Source organism: Rhincodon typus, chromosome 6 (genome assembly GCF_021869965.1).
Source record: "Rhincodon typus isolate 14 chromosome 6, sRhiTyp1.1, whole genome shotgun sequence".
NCBI classification, from domain to species: domain Eukaryota; kingdom Metazoa; phylum Chordata; class Chondrichthyes; order Orectolobiformes; family Rhincodontidae; genus Rhincodon; species Rhincodon typus.
The window spans coordinates 19,422,236-19,430,144 of record NC_063337.1 but is presented as its reverse complement, the minus strand read 5'-3'; the positions used below and the strand labels follow the sequence as shown (position 1 = coordinate 19,430,144).

The 7,909-nt window shown below is 40.0% G+C and overlaps 1 protein-coding gene across 1 annotated transcript in view; it reads left to right on the top strand.

Annotated features, from left to right (window-relative positions):
* Positions 1-6,424: 6,424 nt before the first annotated feature.
* The window catches only part of LOC109932827 (CRACD-like protein), a 129,558-nt gene continuing 128,073 nt past the window's right edge, over positions 6,425-7,909 (top strand). Inside the window, exon 1 of the mRNA XM_048598193.1 lies at positions 6,425-6,919. The gene's annotated coding sequence lies outside the window, so the exon portion shown is untranslated. The remainder of the gene's footprint in view (positions 6,920-7,909) is intronic.

Below are 7,909 nucleotides of genomic sequence, written 5' to 3'. Positions count from 1 at the left end.
ATCAATATTGATTACAGATTTGGGATGGTGATGGATGGGAAATAGTGTAGGTGAGCGAGCACAAAGGTGATGAGTGAACAGGACTTAGTGAGACTTGGGAAATGGGGATCGCATCTTATTTCACATCTATTAACAATTCCATGCAAAGCAAAATAAAATGTTCCACCAAAATGACTGTATGCAATCCTAGGTTCATGCTTCTAGTGATCTCCAACACTGACACCACCCAAATTTGCACCATCAATGGGAATGTATGGGGTCTCTGCACTTGGACAACAAAATACATACTAGGTAAGATTAGGAATGATCATAAAACTAATTCTCTACATAAATATTTGCTTCGTAGCACAGAGCTTGAATATTGCTGAAAAAAATGCAGCTGATACTAATCTTCTTGCATTTACCAGGACAAATGCTAGAAAGCCAAATTTCAAACAATCACAACAATTTATAGTGCAGATAAAAAGAGGGCTGACTGGGTGCAAGTTGATTGGCCGAGGTGTTACCATGGCTTGCTCTGATGTTGCTTTCTTCATGACAAAGCCCAGTCCAATCAATTTGTGAACCAATTAGCATCCTTTCCTCCTGTAATGTAGCTTGTTGTGGTCATTTGAAATTTGGTATTCTTGCATTAATCCTGATGAGTGCAAGGTGAAAAGTTTTAACAGTATGCCCCTATTTTCAGCAAATATTCTATACCAAACTTCCTTTGGAATGAATAATGCTGGCCTAGCTTCCCAACTTTAGTGAGAGTGACATGAATTTGTGAGATTGACGTATGAAGCATTTCACTTACAAAGGACGATATTTTAAGAATGTACAAAATGGCATTTCCTCCAGATGTTTTGCAGGTTTTCAGATTGTGAGAAAAACATTTTAAGCTAAACATTTTAACTCCTTGTAAACTGCTTCTCTAAACTGAGAGAGCCATGGGGTTTTACAGCATTGAAAGAGCCATTTCTCTTCAATATTTTAAAAAGTCTACTTCTAGTTTCATATTATGACGTGCTGTTTTTATACACTATCTTTTATATATTGTGAATAGGTGTGACAATTGGTTTTGCTGAACAAATTAATCTAGTAGTGTAGTTGAGTCATTAAGTTGTTCAAGAAAGAGATTGATAATTTTTTAGATATTAAAGGCATCGAGGGATATGGAAGGAATGTGGGAATTTGGCTTTGAGACCGAGGATCAGGCATGATCAGATTGAATGGCAGGGCAAGCTAAAGGTCCAAATGGCCCACTCCCGTTCCTAGTTTCTATATTTCATTGTGATTCAGGTTACCAATCATTGAATACTTGAGTAAATAAAACAAAAAAATCTGAAATAAAAACAGAAATTGCTGGAGAAACTCAGCAGGGGTGGCAGCATCTGTGGAGAGAATGCACAGTTAACGTTTCAAGCCCAGTGACCCTTCCTCAGAACTGGAGAAAGGTTCACTAGATTTGAAACACTAACACTACTTTCTCTCCACAGATGTTGCCAGACGTGCTGAGTTTCTCCAGCAATTTTTGTGACTGAATATATGAGAATGTGGTAAACACCTGACATGATTTCCAACAACTTCACATTTGAGAAAAATAAATGGTCAGTCCCATGGATTGCTATCCTACTTGTATGTATAAAAATGTAGGTCACAATCAGTAAGAGATCACCCTCTGGTATTCTTTGGTGCTATTATCACAACTTAAAAGTTTTTTTAAAAAGCTGAAACGCTTTCAATTAGGGGCAGCTAAAGGTGACTTAAGATCTGCAAATGATATTGGTATTTTGAATTTCATTGAGCTGCACGTGACCACCAGATGTCACAACATGCCTCATTGCAAATGAAATGCAGTCACTGTTGTGTTATAGGAAACCCCTACAACGGTAAATGTGTTAATAACCAGACTGAACATCTACCTGGCACTGAGCATAATTGCCTCCGTATGTTCTGCCCACAAACAGCAGGACATGCCCAACCCAGGCAATTACTGCCATATGAGCCAACTCTCGATCATGAGCAAAGTGATGGAAATGATTATTGACAATGCTGTCATGCAGCATTTTATTTGTTCATGAGATGTGGACATCATTGGTTAGGCATTTATTTCCCAGAGCTGTTAATGTTATGGATCCAGAGTTATACGTAGGCCAGACTTAGTAAGAATGGCAGATTTCCTTCCCTAAAGGACATTAGTGAACTAGATGAATTTTTAATGACAATCAACTATAATTTAATTTAAGATTGTTTTTATTGAGTTCAAATTTCACTGTCTGCCATAGTGGCATTTGAATCCATATCCCCAGAACATTTTCCTGGAGTTCTGGATTACTAGGCCAGTGACATTTCCACTATGCCACTACCTCGCCAAAATGATAGCATGCTCATTAACACTCAGTTTGAGTTCTTATAGAGCCACTCAGCCCTTGACCTCATTACAGCCTTGGTTTAAACATGGAAAAAAGAGCTGAATTCCAGGCATGAGATGAGAGTGACAGCCCTTGACATCAAAATTGCATTTGACTGAATGTGATGTCAAGGAGCCCTAGCAAAACTGGAACAGGGGAGATCAGGGGGACAACTCCCCAATTTGAAATCATACCTTACACAGTAGTTAAAAGTTAGTTATAGTTTTTGAAGATCAATCATCCATGAGTTCCTTAGGCTAGTATCCTGGGCCCAACCTTCAGCTGTTTCATCAATGACCTTCTCTCCATTGTAAGGTCGGAAATGGGGATATTTGTTAATGATTGCACAATGTTGAGCACTATTCATGATTCCTCAGATAGTGAAACAGTCTGAGTCCAAATACAGCAATACCTGGATGATATCCAGGCTTGGGCTTAAAAGTGGCAAGCTGTGCACCACACAAGTGTCAAACAGTGACCAACTCCAACAAGAAAAAACCTAACAATCACCCCATAAGAATCAATTACATAGCCATCACTGAATTCCCCACTAACAACATCCTGAGGGGTTACAATTGATGAGAAACTAAACTGAACTGGACTCATATTTGTACTGTGGCTACAACAGCAGGCCAGAGACTGGGAATCTTGCAGTAAGTAATTCACCTCTGACTCCTCAAAGCCATCTACAAAGCACAAATCAGGAGTGTGATTGAATACTCTCTGCTTGTCTGGATGGATGTACGGCCAACAGCACCCAAGCTCGACACAACCAGGACAAGGCAGCCCACTTCATTGGCACCCCATTCAGCACCTTCAACATTCACTGTCTTCAGCATCAACCACCAATGCATGGTAACCGCTGCATGTACAACCTATGAGATAGACTGCAACAACTCAGCAACACTCTTTACACAGCACTTTCAAACCCATGTCCACTCCCATCTAGAAGGATAATGGCAACTGATGCATGGGAATACAATCACCTGCAAGTTCCCCTCTAAATTACACACCATCTTCTCATGGAACTATATTGCCATTCCCTCACTGTCATGGAGTCAAAATGCAGGAATAATTCCTTATCATTTGGGACAAACGTTAACAGGTCACTGAGAATCATTGCCCTGCTCTTCTTCAATGGATAGCCATGTGTTTCTTTACATCTACACAAGCAGAAAGATAAGATCTTGATTTCACATCTTATCCAAAAGAATAGCACCCCCAACAGTGCAGTACAGTCTTTGCTCTAGAGTATCAGCTTTGATTTTTGCTCTCATGTTTTGAATTGGATGTCATCCCCAGGATCTTGTGAATCACAGGCAGGAATGTTCCTCACCAAGGCACAAACACCAAAATTCTGAATGGGGAATTAGATTTGGCTCTTGCAGAATTAGAGAAAAATCAGCAACATCTGGAAACAAAGACTAGCAATTTGGAAGGAGAAGGATTGTTACAGGTAAGGAAGCAAGTATAAAGTGGAAAGTGGGGAAAAAAGGCATAGCAGAACAAGCACAAGAGGAACAGAGTCAGTACGAGCCAGGAGAGCATGAGCTTCAATACAAGCATGAGCCTGGGATAAAACCCATATTCCCACAATTTGACAAAGGAGACTCAAAGGATACATGACCAGAGTGTAAGTCAAATTAATTCAGCATGTTTGCAGATTGATCAGTGGTACAATGTTCATTATGATTTGGTTGAAACAGTTATTCTTACAGTTTCTGACATGACGCCTCAAACTTTAAATGTATAAACTAAAAATATTGAAAGCCACATTTATAAAGAACTGGAAGATGATCTCTAAGCTAATTTACAAAGATGGAGAAGCTGAATAAAATTGAGCTGAGGTCATTGCAAACTGAGTAATCCAGAATAAGCACCTTTCATTTCCACCATTTGGTGTGAACAGATAAATTCTATTTGATGCAAATAAGTCATTGACAGATAATTAATATTTACCATTGACTGGTAACAAAATCAGAAAACACTCCTGGAATTATTCTATTTGAGAACAAATAGATTTCAATCTGTGAATTACATGAGATAAAGAGGAATTCCCTTCCCTCATTCTGGTTAATGTTAGCCAAGTGTGTCAGTCCTATATTGATATTTACAGGGTTGCTCAGAACAGGCATAGCATTTGAGGGGTGGCATGGTGGCTCAGTGGTTAGCACTGCTGCCTCACAGCACCAGGGACCCAGGTTCAATTCCACCCTTGGGCAACTGTCTGTGTGGAGTTTGCACATTCTCCCCATGTCTGCATGGGTTTCCTCCCACAGTCCAAAGGTATGTAGGCTAGGTGGATTGGCTATGCTAAATTGCCTGTAGTGTTCAGGGAGGTGTAGGTTAGGTGGGTTATAGGGGGATGGGTCTGGGTGGGATGCTCTGAGGTTCAGTGTGGACTTGTTGGGCCAAAAGGCCTGTTTCCACACTGTAGGGATTCTATGAAGTGAAGAGAGGGGTTCTCATTTTGCTCTCCAATCTGCTAATGCTGGATGCTGTAGTTGGGGTCTTAAATTTAAAAATATTCTATATCTCAACACACAACACACAACAGGCTGATGAAGTAAGGAAAAAGAGAAACAAAGCCTTTATTTGAAATTTTTTTTTGAACTGAAAATAATATTTTAAACATAGGCCTTGTTAAAATATTTCATGCACGCACTACAGAAATTCTATGTTTCTATGGAATCTTACATTTTAACTAGTCTTATGATGTGGATTGTGCATTCAACAGCACACATGATTCCAGAAGGAACAAACACGCTGGATACTTTCCACGTATCTGACTAAAAGTATAATGGCACGTATAAGAACATGAGAACTAGGTGCAGGAATAGGCAATTCAGCCCCTTGAGCCTGCTTTGCCATTTAATATGATCACAGCTGATCTCATCTCAGCCTCAACTCCACTTTCCAACCTGTTCCCCATATTCCTTCAACCCGTTACTAATTAAAAATCTATCTTCTCTGTATAATTTACTCAATACTCAGCATCCACCACATTCTGGGGAAGTGAATTCCACAGATTCACAACCACAATTTTATAGAGGTTTATTAAATCATGAGAAGGATAGATAGGGTTAATGGTAGGTGTCTTTTCCCTAGGATGGGGAATTTCAAGACTCAGGCGCATAGTTTGAGATGAGAGAAGAGAGATTTAAAAAGACACGAGGGGCAAATGTTTTACACAGAGGGTGGTTCGTGTGTGGAATGAATTTCCTGAGGAAGTGGCAGATGTTACAATGTTTAAAAGACTCTTAGATAAGAACATAAATAGAAAATGTTTGGAGGGATATGGGCCAGGACAAAGCAGGTGGGACAAGTTTAGTTTGGGATTATGTTGGACATGGACTGGTTGGACAAAGGGTCTGTCTCCGTGCTGTATGGCTCTATGACTCTACAAGTAATTTCTCCTCTGTTTTAAATCTGCTACCCCTTATCCTAAAATATAGCCAATTAAAAAGAAAACACCACACAGTTAAAGCTAAAAACAGTGCCTATCATTGTATGAGTGATATAATTAAATATGGGCAAAACTATCTTGATTTGAATCTTTCAATTAAGCAAGTGTTTTGTAACTCCCTCAGGGGTTAATTGTTCTATATATAGTTATGATATCTACAGGGGTTAGTTGAGCATTTATTGTTTACTGTGCATTCTCTAAGCCGTGCTCTCTATCTGGGTAAACTGATTTTCTGCTCACCTATACAAATATCAATCTAGTACAAGCATTACTGTCATGCAATTTTGGTGAGCTTCTGATATTGATCTTTTTAGAGAGGATCTACTGGATATTGATGCCTTGCTTTGAAGCATCATATTGCTGTTTTAACCACTGAGATGGATTCAGATCATCCATGGAAATGGGCAAAACCGCAACCGTGAAGAATATTCGTGGTTTAGAGTACACTCTTATTGAGAGAAGGTGACTGCATAAGGACACTAATTGAAAATACTTAATGTGGTTGCCGTTGGTACAGACTGGAAGAAAATAGCCTGTCAATAGGAGAAACCCTTGGGGAGTTTGTATCAGCTGGTGCAATCTGGATTTTCATGAAAAAGAGACACTAATTGGGCCATGGTAACCATGACCTTTAGTGCAAGTTGCAAAAACATCTGTGCTGTGGTCTGGTAACAGTAGGGAGTGAAATAGTTTCGTTTGGTTCGAACTTTGTATTTGCAGCTTGCCGGCCTCTCTAGTGTTGCATTTCAATGAAGGGCAACGCGTGCTACTTCGCCTTCCTGGGCAACAGCAAACTTATCTAAGAATTCAGGTCAGAAACACCCTGTCTCCTAGCAACACGAGGATAGTGGTGGCTTTCCTTCAGACGGAATCATCTAGTGGCAGAAACGGGATCGTTTGGCGGATTGCTGGAGTTGTACACACAATGTTGGTGATACCTTTGTCCTGTGCAGCCGAGTAAACTGCCCGGCAACTGGAAGGATCCTAACAATGTACTTCCACATTTGAGAAGTAGTTGTCAGTTCGAAACGTCGACCTTTCCTGAAACCGCTTTCGGATGGTGAGTATGTGAAAGGATTGACTCTATTTCTTTTCACAAAAAGCTGCCTCGTGTAGTGTTTGGAGGTAATGAACAGAACACGGTAAGGCACAATATTAGCATTTATACAATGCATTTCATACATGTGGCACATATCTTCCTTAAGGGACGACTTCTTTGCTGTTGTTGATCGGAAATTGTTCTTTGAAAGAGCTTATCTGTTATGGGGTTAGTGCTGGAAAGTCTTTGTTTACTGCGGGTAGCCAAACTAATCATGTTCCTCATTCTTAAGGTTGAGCAGGTCTGTAGGAAACACTGAAATTAACAATTGCCTTCTGTCATAATTCTGTGTGATAATGGCTTTACGTTAAATTACTGTCTCTCCTCAGCTATATGCAGAAAGGAAATATTTAACTAACACGGGTTTTATATTTGCTTTGTAGATACAGTACATTATAATAGTTTTATTTGCATTGTTATAGCACATCAGTCCTTCATTGTTTCTACTTGGAGCTCTCGCTTAAATGCACCTTGTGTGTTGTATACCGTGAAAAGCAACTGTCATAACTAACGCTATAAACTTTAGCCTTCAGAAAAAGACAGGGTTGTAATTGACTCAGATTCAGCAGCAGCTTGCACACGTTTTCTATAGAAAATATTCTTAAGCGCCTCACAGAGCTGAGATTAATGAGCCATTGAGCATTGATGAGTGGTCTGGAGTGTGGGGGATGGGGGTGGGGGTCTCCTGAGGCTACTGGTTGGAGGATATTTCCCAAGAAGTAATTGAAGGAGTTTGAGTGGGAAGTTTGGGCAGAATTTGGTACTGTGCAGGACTCCAATGGCTAGTGTGCACTCAAAAGGTGGGCAAGGATCATTGAAGGAATTGTAGAGGAGGCCACAATCCATAAGGCTGAGATTACAGGTCAAAGCCATCTGTTGTAAATGAGAAGTGATTTTTGAATTGGAAGGAGAATCTAGAGACGGTCTCAACACAAGGGTGAGAAGGGATCA